General features: G+C 30.9%; 1 protein-coding gene across 1 annotated transcript in view; it reads left to right on the forward strand.

The window, feature by feature from the left end:
- Window positions 1-2176: 2176 nt before the first annotated feature.
- Window positions 2177-18944, forward strand: part of LOC139517341 (sodium/potassium/calcium exchanger 4-like) — a 76208-nt gene continuing 59440 nt past the window's right edge. The window contains exon 1 of the mRNA XM_071308278.1: window positions 2177-2449. The gene's annotated coding sequence lies outside the window, so the exon portion shown is untranslated. The remainder of the gene's footprint in view (window positions 2450-18944) is intronic.

The raw sequence follows: 18944 nt of genomic DNA on the forward strand, positions 1-18944 counted from the left end.
AACATGGAATATTGTATTATTTCTGTACCAAAATATTTAGTTCAAATCAAGTACTGTAAAATACAAGTACCTAAATATTACAATAGTTTTAAAGTAAAGAAATAGTACTAAATATTAAAAGTAAATTTCCAGTACTGCATTTTTTTAGTACAGAAATAGTACCTATGCAAAAGTAGCTGTGATATATCAACTACATTTACTTTGCAAATCTAAATTAGAAAGAAGTTAGATACAGGCAACAAATAAATAAGATTATAGTGGAGTTGGCTAAGTACCACGGTGAAATTACGAATCACAATTCAAAGAACTATGAACATCATTCCTAAACGAAGTAATCAAAATGATACGCAATACATTACACCATAAAAAAGCATATTCGCACCCGAACACTATTAATATGGCTTTAAATGATCTGATGATAAAACAAAATATCATTAAAACACTCGAATCCGCCAGTTCTTTCTAAACCACAACTATCTCTAAAGGAAGATTTAATTAGCATGTTGTACATTTCATTTACATCTGCTGCCAAAATTTTACTAATAAAATTAATTGTTCACAATTGTTTAATTACAATTAAAGTCATCTCATATGTCCTAGACTTTTTCTTTGCTATCGATTTCTTGAAACTTTGTTACAATTTAATTTTATCCTTATGGTTGTTTAAAAACTCAGATAGAATATGTATGGTTAACACGGTCTCAAACATTTGAATTATATGCGGAAACGGATCTAGAATTTGGAAAACGGACACTTTGTTATAAATAAGAATGACTATGCATTTAGTATCATTGCTTCCGATTTCGTCTAAAGGCATAATTAGGTTCAATCCCACCATTTTTTCTAAAAATGTTCTTCACCCAGTTAGGAAAATGGCAGTTATCGTCGTATAGTTCGTTTATGTGTGTGTGGCATTGTCTTTTTTGTTTGTTTGTTGCACTTCAGTGTTTCTGTTGTTTGGTTGTTTTTCTCTTATAGTTGATGTGTTTCCCTAGGTTTTAGTTTGTAATCTGGATTTGTTTTCTCTCAATCGATTTATGAATTTCGAACAGCGGAATACTAGTGTTGCATTTATTTAACAGCGATTTGGGAAAGCAAAAAGATAATGTTGGTCTCTTTTCAATCTTCCCTAGAAGTTGCCCTTTCAAAGAAATAAAGGGTTTATTTTTCGAAAACAATCGTTCTGTGTTTGGTTATCATATGCATAGCAAATGTTTGTTGAAAAGAGGTCTATGAAAAAACAAATTTCATTCCCTTGTAGCCATTCAAGTATTTGCATTTGCAAACACCATTGTTTAAAACAGAGAAATACAATATTAACAGCAGGTTGTAATTATTCCAACAATAGCTTCCCTATAATAACAGATTTGTTCCTCTGTTGTTATGAATCATAGTTTATAGTCAAAATCAGTAAATAAACTCATCATAGATACCAGGACTAAATTTAGTATATACGCCAGAGGCGCGTTTCGTCCACAAAAGACTCACCAGTGACGCTCGAATCCAAAAAAAGTTAAAAATGACAAATAAAGTACGAAGTCGAAGAGCATTGAGAACCAAAATTCCTAAAAGTCTTGCCAAATACAGCTAATGTATCTTTGCCTGATGTAGAAAAGCCTTTAGTATTTAAAAAAATTCCAAAATTTTGTATACAGTAAATTTATAAATATAACCATATCAATGACAATTCATGTAAGCACAAAAAGTGCTGACTACTGGGCTAGTGATACCCTCGGGGAAATAAATCTCCACCAGCAGTGGCGTCGACCCAGTGGTCTATAATCTATAATGAAAAACTCTATAAATATACTGCCGAAAATAATATAAAAGATCTTCAAGTAAATGCAATATAAACAGCATTACTTTCCTTTCATATATGTAGATATTTAAGTATTTTACGGAACATCCTACACAAAATTAACTTCTAGATTGAAGTCTACCTTGGAGATCCAGAATTATAGGTAGAATTTCCTTTCAAGATGATACATTTAGAGAGTAATTAAAAAAAACAATAACCAAAAGAACGAAAGCTGTAGAGAATTTCGTACATAAACCAAGCAATCTCGGTTGTATGATTTATCAACTGTGAGTGATTTTTTTAAATCAAGTCATACTGAATTGAATACAAACAAGGATTCATACGATATCCTTGATTTCCTGTAGCGATTGCTTCTCTGATAATTTATACAATTAATCATAGTTATACATTTCAAATTTATAGTTAACAATTCTTAGTTTGTTTTATAAATCACTATTATACAATATGGAATCCAAATATTTTTTTTAAATACATTCAATTAATATTAAATCAATAAATTGGAACATTCAGTATAAGTTACATCTTCACCTACAGGACTTTAGTCATCAGTATTAATGATGCTGCTTTATTGATTCACAGTCTCACTGCGTGGTCGAAGCTCTCTGCTGATTTTTCTTGGATATCCAACAGGTGAGTTGACATTTTTAATTCTATAACATGTTTGTATAGACTATTTTTGCGCTGGGTGTTATAATACATCGCATTAATCTACAGCAACTGAAAATTGGAAAAAAATGATATCATACTTTTAAAATATATCACTTGTGTAAAACGTATCTGATATTTTATATTTTATTATTAAGAAAGATGATAAAAATTGTATCCATAATATGAAAAAAAATAGCCATTCTGCAAGAAATACAATACCCACCGTCGTCGTCTGAATCTTTTCAGCTCTGATTTACATATTAGGAAATGATAAAGGTGTCAGAGAAAAACATTTTCAGTGTTTTTATTCAAATTATCAGGCACTTTAAAAGAACGCAAATGCAAAAACTTGTTGATAATTGGGGTTAGTCACAATTTAATTGGAAAGATGTATTTTTGTTGTTTTACAATTTAGTATTTATGAATGTAAAAAGGAACAATTTTATTACTTTATTTAATAAATCTGGACATATCTTCTTATATTTTGTGTTTGTTTATCATGAATTTACAGTTTACAATTTAAAAAAACACCCAGTTGCACTGAAAAAACAACATGCATTTATATACTTGATGATATGTACAGTTGATGAGAAAGGTAGAACGAAATGTCGATAAAAACCTGTGTTATATAATTCCATGTAATACTTCGTTTAATGGTTTATGTCATTGTTGATGGGCATTTATGAATACTTCGATGGTTTCGACATCCCATATACGTATGGTTTATGACACAATCGTATAAGATAATATGCAATGCCATGTTTTTGTGATATTTATGTCGCATTTCATGAATTTGCATCAACATCACTTGTATAGCTGTTAGGCGATCGTGACATATTTTCAATAATAGAGGTAACACAATTACGCATGATCATACAGATCTGACCGTCTACTTTCACATTTTCTCTTTTTTGATTGATATATTTGAAAATATTTAGTATTAGTATTAGTATATTTTTCAGTCTTTTGGTTTTTATATCTTACTTGGATGGGTATTTCTTATATTTTGACTGAGTTTCGATTCGCATTGAGAGCAATGCTTTGTAGACGATTATTTTTTGACTCACTAAATTGCTCCTTATGAGTTTGTTCGATTCCATCAGTATTTGTTTGTTACTTAGATTTGTCTTCTTTAACAATTTATGAGATTGGGACATCGGTAAAACAATGTTGCCTTAATTTATACATCATATGCTTGACGTATAGTTAAATATGAAAACGTTGATTTAATATGCTATAATTTCACAACACAAAACAAAAACCAAAACAAAATCAACTCTAGTCACGTTTGTGCTGATATTAAATTCCTAATGCTATCAACGGAACATTATTGATTCATGTTCTATGTTATTATATTAAAAACTGAGATATGTATGGGATTTCATTTTCTGAACTTTGTGATTAGAGAGTCGATAAATACGAATGAATAGGATCAAATTATTGTTTCATCAATGGGAAAAATATTACTTCAGAATCTTCAGCCAAACCAAAATCAAGATATTCGTGAGTTGACATTCACAAATGATGGAGAATATGTTTATTCAGAACAAGTTGTATGTGATATTTGTAAGCAATTGTCCATAAATTCCTGACAAATCCATTTTTGAAATAATTATCAAATGGTTTTCTTAATTAGACTGCCTAGTCAATAGTTAATGTTAAAAGAATCCATCTGAATCTGTTCGTGTCTATTTGTGCATTATACATGTCGAACCATAAATCAGTCACTGAATAGACCATGGTATCAATCTTGAATCTAAACATACAGATGGGTTCGATAAATATAGCATGCAGGTTTCCAATAAACACCCCTGCTACTTCTGCAATATCGATATATTTCTTGTCTTGAACAATAATGTTTCTGATAAAATCCTTATTTTTTATTCATCTATATAATCACATAAATGCAAAGCATATGCATCAAACTATATATGGGTATTTTAGAATAGCTCACATATGTCGATTAACTTTTATGGAAGCATGAGTACAATAAGTCAAAGTAATGTCCTCATAATAATAATCTCGGGGGAAAAACATCCTTTAACAAGTTATTCAAATGTTTGAAAACACGTTTTGATTTTTCTTGTTTTTATAGTTTTCTAAACTCAATGCTCTATGTTCCAGAGTTTACCTTCTCTATGCTATCGAGATTTGTCAGTGGAACTCATGAAACTGGGAAAAATATTACCGTAAGTGGGGATACTACTACTCCATATTTGGTAATACTACTACTCCACATTTGGTGATACTACTACTCCACATTTGGTGATACTACTACTCCACATTTGGTGATACTACTACTCCACATTTGTTTGTTTAAATTTTTTTCATGGGTGTTTGTCTCATTTTCTATTCATGAAACTTCATATCATTCCAAAAATTTAAGATTTTCTTCCTTTAACCTTAGACGAATTTGATATATTTTTTTAAGAATATTTTATTTTGTCAATCCTCAATGATATGGATTTTTTTTTATCAAAGCACATTAGAGGAAACTGTTTATAAGAAAGAGCGTATGGCGTACATGATTTTGAGACTTGTATATTTTAGTTTTTACAACCACTGGGTCGATTCTAAAAGATGGTAAACTACTCAAAACACGAAGTCCCTACCCATCCTAGTAGAAAACACTTCTTTACTTACACAAATCGATGATACGAAATTTTTGTAAAGTTTCTGGTAATTAAACTTTAAATTCATTCAAACTATTAAAAGGTTTTTCTACCTCATTCATTAATAGCTGAAACTAGATTTGTTTTCTAGCTTTTTAGCAGTTTTTATTTTGCTTGCTCTTCAACATCTTAGTTGAGTTCTAACATTTTTTTTTATTATTAAAGTTTGACTGAGGAGACTTGTTTACTAGGCCAAATGTTTTTTGATGTACTTAATATTAAGCATGATATCTTTCATGAGTGTTTATTACATTTTCAACCCCCTCCCCAGGGTAAAGGTCCAGGGGCGGATTTAGGCGGGGGCGTGGCGGGCGTGCGCCCTCCTAAAATTTGCAAAGCATGGGTTGTCCGGACGTAATAAAGTATCCGACGAAAGCAAATGTCGTCGCATTCAATCTGTTTTAACATTCAAACAAGTATTACTATATAAAACAGTAATTTAACAGAATCATTTAACGTGATTACTTATCAACTGACCTTTTGTTTATTTAAGTTCTATAAACATGTTACACTTCAAAGGAAGGTGTCAAACGCGGTACTTCGTTTGATTTCAAATATCATAGACTTTTAGCAGTTAGAATAAAACAATTGTGACATTGTAGTTGTAGTTTTAATAAACAATTTCTTTGATAATCGAAGTTCAAAAACATCCCTACATCACTTTCCCACGAAGAAGGTGAAAGTGCCCTACCCGCTATTTGGGTAACCGGTTGGTTATTTCATCATGGCACGACCAAGAAAGCAGTCTCAGTTAGACTCTTTCTTAAGGAATGATAAAGATTATGGTTCAAGCGAGAGGTTAGTTTAAAATGGACTCATTATTTAATATCTCTGTGACAATATATGATTCTCACTTGCAACATGTAAATTTTGCCGAAGCATGCATTAACGGTCAAGGCCCAAACCCGTAGGTACTACCGTATTACATGGGATCCCAAGCAAATAAGCACAATGAATATTTTAAGGATCTCATTTTGATTTTAGTGGTTAGCGGCCAATTTTTTGTTTGTTTTACAGTATGTAAAAAGTCCAGCACGACCTCCGAAAATAGAACAAAAATAAAAACACGTATTATGAATTGACAATTAAATTGTACCAGTAATAATTTTCGTTTTCAATATCTTATATTGGTCAGATGAGCTATCGTCATTTGCTTCGTCTCACTTTTTTATATGGAGAATCAGTTTGTGTACTCAGAATTGTTTCTATTCTACTTTTGTTCAGTCCCATTTTCTGGTAAACATATAGAGGTAGTCAATAAACAGAAACTAATAGATTTTTTGTTAATATGGTTAATGTAGTCATTTAAATTATGCGGTTTTTGAATTAATCTTTAATTTCTCGCTCATTTTACCACAAATGTTTCTCGCCACACTTCGCTTGGCAAGATATCTATCTACATTGCACCCACTCTAGAAGAATATTTCAATAACTTTGATAATTTTAACCTCAAAATTTTTTTCGCCTCGCTCCCCTAGGCGATTTTTTTTCTGCGCCCCCCTAACGTCAAATCCTGTATCCGCCCCTGAGGTCTACCTTTTCTTTAACTCCATCAGGTTTGTGTGTTTGACTACCAATTCTTAATGGTATAAAGTAGTCAATTAAAAGCTATTATTGAGACTCTATTCAGGCACACTGTTACTACTTTCATATTTTATATCAATTCCAGTATGTCGGCATATCAGTTAATTATCTATGAATAATATGTTATAATTACATTTCATACTTTATTATCTCTCACTATGTAGAATGTAACAGCGAAAAGTGACACTTGCTAGTCAATCTTTTTAGCAGTGGCATTTATAATAAAAGACATTGACCGAACACAAAACCCAAAGACATCTAGAAGTTAACATAAGTGAATGGTTATTGATTGCTAATATGAAGATGAACAATAATATATATTCTTGTTTGTTCTTTACATTTCACATACCGAAACTAGATTAAATATTATACACAGACTGAATGGGTCATCTGTTAGTTTACCAGTTGTGTCCTTTACTCTGTCCGTTTTTTGAATTTTGAAATTATTAAGAAACTAAGGTTTCAACTCCCTCAGGCAAAGTTGACTTTAGATGAATTTGGCTATCAATTTTAGGTACTTTTGTCATATAGCTCTTCAACGGTTTCGGTACTTATATATCCTCTGATTTCAAATGTTTGGCTTTGAGCGTCCCTGATGAAGGTAAATCTTGAAAAGCGCTTCGGACGCATTGAAATTATTAAACGTGTTGTTTTCAATTTATTTTCTCTATCGTGAAAGTTTGGTTTCGCATTAAGGGCTGTGCGAATGCGTTCAATCAATAGACGCACTAGGTCTCGCTTCTTTGGTATTCATATGATTTCATTTGTAGTTTTAATGGGTATACAAGATAGTAATTTATGATGAATGTCATATTATTTTCATAAAAACATCTTCTGTAATTACCTTTTCTATTCTGACATCTAAAAAAACAATTGGGGATGCAAGTTTTCATGTTAAGGTATATATTTTAATGTTTTTTAGGATGTAAGGACCATATGTATGGTGTAATACCACCATTGATTTCCCAAATTAATCTTTGTTAAATTTGCACTTTTGAGGAAATTGTGCAGAATTTATCTTTGTTTCAAATAAAGAAATACATGGAATTAGAAACGGTTTATCCCGTCCAGTATTGTAGAAAAAAATTCAAAAAACATTTCATTGCATATAAGAAAATAACCATCACTGGAAGTTAACAAATCAAATTTTCACTTCTATTTAACCTGTGTGCAAGCTTTAGAAACCATATAACCTCAAGTTTCAAAAATATTCTATAGACACCCCAAATAAAAAAATAATGGTGTTTTGAAATGCATAACATATATGTTTATGACCCAGAAACGTTTACTGCAATGAAATGTAGGATTAATTACCTACAATTGTCAAATTCAAGAGAATATTGTTGACCTATTTTCGTATACAACTGGATGTGACGTACTATGATTTGGTGATGTTATACCTGTGATAGATAAATGCATTGTAAAAAAAAACCCATTAAAACCGGAAAATATGATAATCGTGTGTAAGTGTTTTTGTATTACAAGGTTTATATGAAATATTTTAATATATCGTGCATCCGTTTTAAGTTTCAATAGTCTTATATCAGTTAATTTAATATCTGAAAGTATGCGGGGATTCGATTGTTTCTAGAACGATTTTTGCGGATTATTGTCAAGTATAATTTGCATCATTTTATACTGAATTTTATCATTTCGTCGCAGTGCAATGCATACAAATTTTATACAGTATGCCATTTTTGTCATTTTAAGGTTTCGTTATTTGGATATCTTGATAAAGTGTTGATTAAGGCAACGGTAGTTTATCAATGTTTAAACCTCATAAATCGATGAAAAAAAAACAAATCAAGGTACAGACTCTTACTGATGGAAATCGAACAGAAGCGAAACCCAGTGGGTCGATATAGAAATAGTGATTCCTGCTATGCATTCATCATCCACCTTACGATTCCACATTCAGCTAAAGAGTCATAATCGACAAAGTTAGTTAAATTATTAATAAGACGACTGTTCTGGTATTTGAAGGAATAAGTCTGTGCAGACATGTCGGTAATGCCTTGGGGCACTGAAATAAAGTATCGATCAACCAATTCATGATGATGACCACATTTAGTATCAATTATTTACTCTATTCGAGAAGATTCCTGTTTACAGAACTTTGATTTTTTTGAAAAACTAAGGATGTTCTTATCCCAGGCATAGATTACCTTAGCCGTATTTGGCACAACTTTTTGGAATTTTGGATCCTCAATGCTCTTCAACTTTGCACTTGTTTGGCTTTATGAATATTTTGATATAATCGTCACTGATGAGTCTTATGTACACGAAACGCCCGTCTGGCGTAGTAAATTGTAATCCTAGTACCTTTGATAACTATTGTGTTAAGTCTGATAGTTTGTTCAAATTCGTCCTATCTGTCTAATAGGACTAAAATAATTATGAGAAGCTATGAAAAATGTGATCTTATTAAGGGTTTACTGTTTCAATGACGTAAATCATTCCTACTTTAATTCATATTGCTTTTTATAGTATTGGACAATATTTGCTTTTAAACATATATCGTAATAAAGAGTCAACAAATATTTTCTCTGAATGTAAACGTTGTTGGCTGTAATTATTGATACTGATATGTCACATTAACTAATTGAAATCAATAATTTGTATGGATTTTTTAAAGTCTGATAAATAATTGTATAGACCTGTCGACTATAGTTGATACATTATAATTTTGTCATAGAAAAATGCAAAGAAAAGTAAATATGCATGGTCACTCTTTCCACTTGATATGGTGAAATACCTATCGTAATAATCGATCAAAACATTGCATAAAAAAACTAAAAGAACGGAAATTTTATTCCAGTTTAAAACACAATTAAGTTTATATAAACCAATCAAATCTAAAAAAAAACAAAAAAACACCTCTGATTTTGTTTTAGATGTAACAATCATGAGGAAAGTCAAATCTGGGAATGGTTACAATTCAGGATGCAATTATTTGGATTATATATTCTGACCGTAATTAAACCAATTATCAAGTAAATATTTCTTTTGATGTATGTTTAATTTATTTAACGGGGATTGCTAACACTAGGACATCACAGGATGTCCTGTACATAGTCAGGAATATGACAGTCGTTATTCACTAGTTCGTTTCTATGTATTTTAGCGTTTTCTTTTGTTCACATCAGTGTACCAGTTGTTCGGTTGTTTTCCTCTTATAGTTGAAGTGTTCCCTTTCGTTTTAGATTTAACCCGGATTTGTTCTCTCTCATTCGATTTATGACCCATGAACACTGGTATTCTACTGTTACCTTTTTTATGTTTGAAAAATACATTGCTTCTGCTTCTATTTCAGCATATTGAGATATATATGTATTGTAATCAAGAAGAATATATACGGTTGGACAGAAAATTGTATGGCAAACTGTCCGAATATACACATAACAGAACAATGATAAGGATGAAAAAAACTGATAACAGATATACCAGGTTTATGAATGTTTTAAATTTGGAATGTAATGAAGAGTAGCATCAATACGTTCTGGCGGAAATGCATTTTCCCTTTTTAAAATCAATTTGAATCTAGTTGGTCATCGTCAAAAACATTATTTTCAAATACGTGTTAAAACGCTTTTAAATTAGTCTCAACTTATCAAATAAACAAATGCAGAATTCAATCCGTTAAAATTTTAAAGTGATTGAAATGAATGATTTTGAGGTAATTTAATTCTATTAACTTATACCACACGTGAAAAAAACAGAATTGTTTTTAAGCTACTGCTTTTGTTTTGTTCACAAAAGTGTGTATATTTCTTTCCTATTAGAAAAAAAATTTGCTATAAAAAAAACCGAACATTTTCAATTGCAAAATATAGGGAAGACGAACTCAGAATTACAAACAGATTGAAATAAGGTTGATATCGGATTTAAAATTAACGTTGAAATTTAACACGAAACCTCAAGTTTCATTAGGAATGAAACTACATTCCCAGATATGTCCTAAATCCAATCCAATGCGGAAAATCCTGCATTTTAGCACGATATATATATATGGATATATTTTTCTTTACTATAAAGAGAGTATTGTATATATCAGCATGTATCAGAAACAGATCCAACAAACATATTCCATGAGAATATACTCCCAAGACAATACTTATTACAGTTATTACTTTATAAATTGGAAATGCCTGTTCTCGTCTTCTAGATTGGAAAGGTGTCAGACAATATTGTTTAGCGAATTTACATCTCATTTAGTTATAACTGATATGACAAAAATATCTAAAGTTCATTTTCGGCTCATTTATAGTGCAAGATCAGTGTTTATAAACTTTTTTAAAATGCATACGACGTATTGACAAGTTTCTACATATATAATAACATAAATATTAAAATATTCAATAACTATAACTTAACAGTTTTAATCGATACTTTTGAATTAAACGAATTAAACGCAGATATATACATACTCATTAATTATAGTGGAAATGATTTCACCATAAATATATATACTGTATAAAACCTTGGTATTAATCTGCATTGTTTTGAGATTGTGCTGCCATAGTATGAGAGATGCATTGAATATTTAGTAAGATATATCAACCAATACGGTATATTATTTATACTTTTAACCTGAGTTAAAGCCTTGAAGTTAATCTGCATTGTTTTGAGATTTTGCTGCCATAGTATGAGTGATACATTGGATATTTAGTAAGACACATCAACCAATAAGGTATAATATTTACACTTTTAACCTGAGTTAAAGCCTTGAAGTAAATCTGCATTGTTTTGAGGTTGTGCTTCTATAGTATGAGTGATAAATTGGATATTTAGTAAGACACATCAACCAATAAGGTATATTATTTATACGTTTAACTTGAGTTAAAGCCTTGAAGTAAATCTGCATTGTTTTGAGGTTGTTCTGTCATAGTATGAGTGATACATTGAATATTTAGTAAGATACATCAACCAATAAGGTATATTATTTATACTTTTAACCTGAGTTAAAGCCTTGAAGTAAATCCGCATTGTTTTGAGGTTGTGCTGCCATAGTATGAGTGATACATTGGATATTTAGTAAGACACATCAACCAATAAGGTATATTATTTATACGTTTAACTTGAGTTAAAGCCTTGAAGTAAATCTGCATTGTTTTGAGGTTGTTCTGCCATAGTATGAGTGATACATTGAATATTTAGTAAGATACATCAACCAATAAGGTATATTATTTATACTTTTAACCTGAGTTAAAGCCTTGAAGTAAATCTGCATTGTTTTGAGGTTGTGCTTCTATAGTATGAGTGATAAATTGGATATTTAGTAAGACACATCAACCAATAAGGTATATTATTTATACGTTTAACTTGAGTTAAAGCCTTGAAGTAAATCTGCATTGTTTTGAGGTTGTTCTGCCATAGTATGAGTGATACATTGAATATTTAGTAAGATACATCAACCAATAAGGTATATTATTTATACTTTTAACCTGAGTTAAAGCCTTGAAGTAAATCCGCATTGTTTTGAGGTTGTGCTGCCATAGTATGAGTGATACATTGGATATTTAGTAAGACACATCAACCAATAAGGTATATTATTCATACTTTTAACCTGAGTTGTTCTACTTGTCTTGTTATTTTTTTGGTGGTACTAATTTGAAACTAAACTTTTAGATTTAAAAAGAAACTACATTGTCATCTAATTCGAAACTGAACATTACATTGTATGAATGTCATTATATTTGGACAACTGATAATGCTATTTGTTATTTGGTTTACATCTTACAAACACACATTAATTGCAATAGATGTGTATAATTGGAGTGTACATTTATAATGATTTAATGACTGATTGTGCATGATATAAAATTGCCAACTTGGAAAATGGTTTTTATGCATTGTCACTTGATACAGTTGATAAGGTGAATTAACAGTCAGAAGAATTGATCGAAGTCGTGTGTAAAAGACCTGTTAACGCTCACGTAAACAAAGAACGGAAATTATTACCAGTTTGAAGGACAGACTGAGAATAAATAAATCAATCATACTCTGACAAATATGATTTATAGTCTTGGTAAACCAATCGTATCAAATAACCTTTCTGTATGGTTATAATTCATAGGAACAATACTTTGGATCAGAAATGATTACAGTGACAATAGTTAAGCAAAAATGTATGTAAGATGTATGGTTAAATACAATGCATTATAAAACCAAACACGTTTAGTAAACTGTGGGTAACGACAACAAAAAGGCATTTCGTATTTATTGTTTGAAGACAGTTATATTGTCAGTAATTTCCAGAAAGCTTACTTCATTTAAGTTGGAATAAGATATACATGTATATATAATTATATCAACGATCCAGCACATTCCAAAAGAAAGGTCCTTGAAATTATCTAGACGTTTTATATATGATGTATATTATCCATATACGAAACTATTTTTTTTAAATTGAAATCACTGTTATCCTTATTACATAATTATACAAGAGAAGCATTTTTGTATATATTCATTATCCAACATTTTTACCAAATGGTTTGACCGTTAATGTTAAAGCTTAAGTTTGACAAGTCTTTTTCTTCTCTGGAATATGTTTTTCACCAGAGACTGGACATTTCCTAAGTACACACATTATATCTTCCGTAAGTGTTTTGTCTTACACGTAGACCAAGATGCCTACAATAGTACTTTATCTCATAAATAAACCCTTCGGTACACGACACACTTTAATCTAATAACAAACGTTTTGCAGTTAAACTAAACTGTGTTTAATTGTATTGGTATTTTATAAGAAATTAATAATTTTTTTACCTTCTGAACTAAAGATTGTTGTTAAAATGACATGTGTTGGTTGGACAACCAAGAATAAATATGGAATACAGATTTGCAAATAAGGGTTGCAATTTTGAAATGATTAATTCAACCCTCATATTAGCCATTCTCTTAATTACTGTGTATGTCGTTGAACTACTTCAACTTCTCATTATTTCAAATATGTCAAATATTGAAACATGTTCGTCAATCACGTGTAAGCAATGCGTTTTGCAATCACTGTATTCATTACTTAATGAAAAAAGATTGAAATGTAGAAAAACAGCCACCATTAGAACCATGTTCCTATTGAAATACAGATTTCTCGTCAACAATTGACTTACAACGGTCTTTTCATCCCAGACAATTATGGCCGTAACCGTGTTTGTCACAACTTTAGAATGTTTTAGTTCTCATTGCTATTAAACTTTGTATTTGACTTGACCATCCACTTTTGGAGAGCAACAGATAAGTTTGATGAAATTGAAATAAGCGTCTGGACAACATATAATAAACCTGGTACTTTTGAATAAGTTTTTCAACTACTAGGTCGATGCTTGTGGAAATTTGGTCCCCGAGTATTTTACCAACAAAGCATACAACTTTTCTGTGTTGACATGCAACATCAATGATTACGACCATATTTGTAAAATTCTGTTGTTTGTTATTTAAAATACTGAAGTTTTCCTACCATCAGGCATAGATGGTCGTAACCATATTTGATACAACTTTTCGGAATTATTTGTTTTACAATTTGCAACTATGTATTTGATATGGTCTTTATGCAACTATGTATTTGATATTGTCTTCATATGGCTTTCATTCGAGTGCCACTGATGATTTTTTTTATAAAACGCGAGTCAGGTGAAACAAGTCTATAACACTGACAGTAGACGTTTCGTCTTCGAGGATATTACCAGCCCAGCAGTACACCCTCTGTGTTGACATGAAATATTGATGATACGGTCATGTTTGAAAATTATCTATATTTATATTTCAAATTATTTGAAATACTAGGTTTATTTTACCTCCATAGAAGACTTTTTTGGAACAACTTTTCGGATTTTGGGGGGTTTCAATGCTTCTCAACTTTGCGTTTGATTCAGCCCTCGTGTTTGATGTGGGCTTTCCTAAAGAGTCGTATATGTATGGAGTTAAGATAAGTATTTATGTTATAGCTAAACAAATGTATGATTTTTCGGTTAATTTGTTGTTCGAGGTGTAATACCACCATTGATTTTTCCCTACTAGTCTTTGTTAAATTGGCACTTTTAAAAAAATCGTACAGTATTTACCTTTATTTCAACCAAAGAAATACTTTGCATGTGTAAAGTTCAATCCTTTCCAGTGATACAGTGAAAATTTCACACTACATTTCATTGCATATAAGAAAGTAACCACCGCCGAGGGTAGACAACCCAATTTTTACACTGTTATTTACTGGAACCTTAACGTTCCAAAATATTTTATAAGACCATCAAATAAAAAAAGAATGATGCTTTCAGACACCCAACATACATATTTACGACTCAGAAAAATTTAAGTGCATTGAAATGCAGGGTTAATTTTCTACAACTGTCAAATTCAAGGGAATATTTTTTTAGGCCTACTTTCGTATGCAACCGGATGTGACGTACCATGATTTGGTGGTATTACACCTCGAATGAAAAGAGTTAGAAGATTGAATGTTAACATCTAAATACCTTTTTGTAAATTGTTTAGTTTTATTGTTGTCTCATTGACATGTACCTACAAATTCTTTTTCATATTTCAATGTTGTTTTTAAATACTAACACAATGGTTTATATATATTGAGCTTCTTTGTTACATATTTGTTTGTTTTATAGTGATTAAGATAATAACACAGTGTTAACTGCTGTACCCCTTTTTGACATTTTTAACCTATTGTGTCTATTTGTTTTGTTCACACATCGTTGTCAATATAATGGAATTTGATGCAACTGTCATACAAGTGAGACGTTCAGCTAGCTATAAAACCAGGTTTAATCAACCATTTTCTACACAAGAAACTGTATGTACCTAGTCAGGAATACGACAGTTTTAAAATGCAATAATTGAAACAGAGTTGAATCTTTGCCGATAAGTTGTTAATTTTTAACAATTTTTCGTCGAACTAATATGTTTAACCACAGGAATAAATTACCTTTGGCAAAACGTTTTTGAAATATTAGCCTTTAATGCTATTAAACTTAAATTAGATTTGCTAATTAAATTTTTGATTCAAGCGTCACTGATGAGTATTTTGTAGACGCCACGCGCGTATGGAGTACAAATTTTAATCTTGGTTTCTTGGTTTCTAGGATGAATTCTATTGCTATTTAGCAAACATATTTAAGAACATGATTTTTTTTCACTAGGATTCGAGAAATTTGTCTATTAGCAAAGGCGAATAGTAAGCCTTTAACTCTCAGCGGAATATATTCCTTCAGATAATTCGTAAAGTTATTACTTTACAAATGGAAAATGCCTGTTCTGTCATCTTTGATCTGAATGGTGGCAGACAATAGCTTCAAATGAATAGTTGCATATTTCATGTCTCATTGGCTTATACATATGATAATGTTTATACTTATATTACCGTTTCTGTTTAATAGAAAATGGCCAGTAATGGTTAGAATGTTAATCAACTTTCCAATGCATAAGTTTTACATCCTTCATATTCCATCACAACACTAGATTAATACCAGATATGTTCAATAACACGATTTCTGTTTTTGAAGGAATTTGATTGGGTTTTGAATTCTACACAATGTTGTTAAGGTCTTTAAAGTCCCAAAGGATATATCTAATTTTGTTTTTTGTGATTTTTTTTATTGTAATTCGTTTTGGTCACTGTCCACATCCGTATAAGGTTAAAGATAAGCTTGAATAATTTATGTTACAAATTAGCAACATTCCAGCAGCACATGCATACGGGGTATATATCTCCCAATTGATACGATATTCCCGTGCTTGCATTTCCTATCATGATTTTCTTGATAGAGGGTTACTGCTCACAAGGAAGCTATTAAACCAAGAGTTCCAAATGGTGAAGTTGAAATCATCCCTTCGTAAATTTTACGGTCGCCATCGCGAGTTGGTTGACCGTTATGGAATAACCGTTTCACAAATGATATCGGATATGTTCCTTACGTCGTAACTACAATCCCCTTCCCTTTCATGAATGTGACCTACCGAATTAGACTATTTACCGGATTTGTAATCACATAAGCAACACGACGGGTGCCACATGTGGAGCAGGATCTGCTTACCCTTCCGGAGCACCTGAGATCACCCCTAGTTTTTGGTGGGTTTCGTGTTGTTTATTTTTTAGTTTTCTATGTTGTGTCATGTGTACTATTGTTTTCCTGTTTGTCTTTTTCATTTTTAGCCATGGCGTTGTCAGTTTGTTTTAGATTTATGAGTTTGACTGTCCCTTTGGTATCTTTCGTCCCTCTTTTATCGGAAAAAAAAATAAACAAGATGGAATAAACTTGCTTGATTAATTCGATCCTTTCCTATCTCAGAGATCTACAGCCATGTTATTGGTTAAACGAAGAAATAGAAACAAGAATGGTTTAAAGAATTGTTTACAGGTTGGTAGCTCGCGCCTGTTCTTAAATATCATAAATCTTTTAAGGTGTAAATACTTGCAAGATATATTGGGATCAAGTCCAAAAGGATTATGTAAACTACCGGATGTTGTCATATTCAAAGAAGTTGTATGTTCATTGTTGTGACATAGATCAGACGTTTGTTTGAGATATTTGATTATTTCACATTCTGTCATGCCGGGGTCTTTTATAGCTAGTAATACGGTATGGGTTTTTATCTTTGATAAAGTTATAAAATTTTACATATCATTTTTTTCTCCTTCTTGCCAAGATTTCTTTCCCTGTCGTCAGATTTGTGCTATACTTTATGTCATTTTGGTTGATCAGCTCTTCAACAACTTTTGTATTAAGATTTGGATTATGAAATATAATATTAAAATATATATACGATAAAGTTTGTCAGTAATTATCATTTCAACAAAATATTTATTTTGGACTCAATACTGGTATAATCCATTTCAGAAGCTTTAACAAATTTACGAAGGTCTTTGATAAGTTTTAATCCTTTCAAGTCCAGATTGTATTCGTTTTAGTTGTGTCGTTTAGATGTAGAGAAATCACAATTTAGCAAATTTTTGAACATTGCAATGTTCATACAAAATTCATGATACTAATCATGACTTTTAGTATACTTTTGTTATTTTTCCTTTCATTCGTGGTTTACATTTTAACGTTCTGTTTTCGTTGTGTCGTTTGTTTTCTTTTATTTTTGAGTGTGAATTCACATTACTATAAAACGTGTCACGGTTCTTATCTATCCCAAATTCATATATTTGGTTTTGATTTTATATTTGTTATTCTCATAGGATTTTATCTAATGCTTAGTCCGTTTCTGTGTGTGTTACATTTTAATGTTGTGTCGTTGTTCTCCTCTGATATTTAATGCATTTCCTTCAGTTTTAGTTTGTTACCCCGATTTTGTTTTTTGTCCATGGATTTATGAGTTTTGAACAGCGGTATACTACTGTTGCCTTTATTTAATGCCTACATTAACTGGAATGAACATTTCTCAAGTGGAGCTGGTTGATCATGTCAATATTGTACAAATGTAATAATTTAAATGCCAAAACTTTTTTTTAGGAAGAATACAGAAATCACAGACTGTCGAAAACCATCAAATTTATTACATGTTAGGATATTTTTATGTAAATATGAATCATACTTTAGGAATTTAAAAAAAGTTGTTTTCCATTGCATTCTTTTTATCAATATTTCCAGAAAGCAGACAAAAATATTCATGGTCCTACAAAATTGTTTGCTCCAACTTTGAATACTAATGGTAAAAATATTATAAAAAAAACTGAGTTAGAATTTTTGATCAGTTTTTAAATCATTGTGCCTTGGTTGTTTCGAATGGGGTAGATTTATATGATGAGAGTTTGATACACGATCAAAATCAGTTGTTCTGAGTTGAATATATTGATTGACGGTTCTAATTTACTTTTGACATTGTGAAGATCGTGTATTATTCTTGGCAACGTATATGTATATAACATATTCGGTTAGACAGAAGTACAGCGCCAAATTAATAACCTCCGATTAAAAAGTCGTGATAGATGAAACGAACAGCGAACATTTAGAGTACAATATGACTAAGGAACGACATAAAAAAATCAATGAAGGATAAAATACTTAATTCAAATAGTTCTTGGGTGGGTGGCGTGAGTCAAAATTGCTGCAAGTTTTATTTAATTGACATCGATTATATATATATCCTTATTGGTAAATCATTTTTCCCAAATTAAGTTAAGAGGGGTTAGGCGGTGGGTCAGTGAAAAAAACCATATATGAATTAAAAAAAAATTCCTACATTGAACTTTTGATGTCGTCTCTTACTTT

This window comes from Mytilus edulis, chromosome 3 (assembly GCF_963676685.1).
Source record: "Mytilus edulis chromosome 3, xbMytEdul2.2, whole genome shotgun sequence".
In the NCBI taxonomy this organism is placed as follows: domain Eukaryota; kingdom Metazoa; phylum Mollusca; class Bivalvia; order Mytilida; family Mytilidae; genus Mytilus; species Mytilus edulis.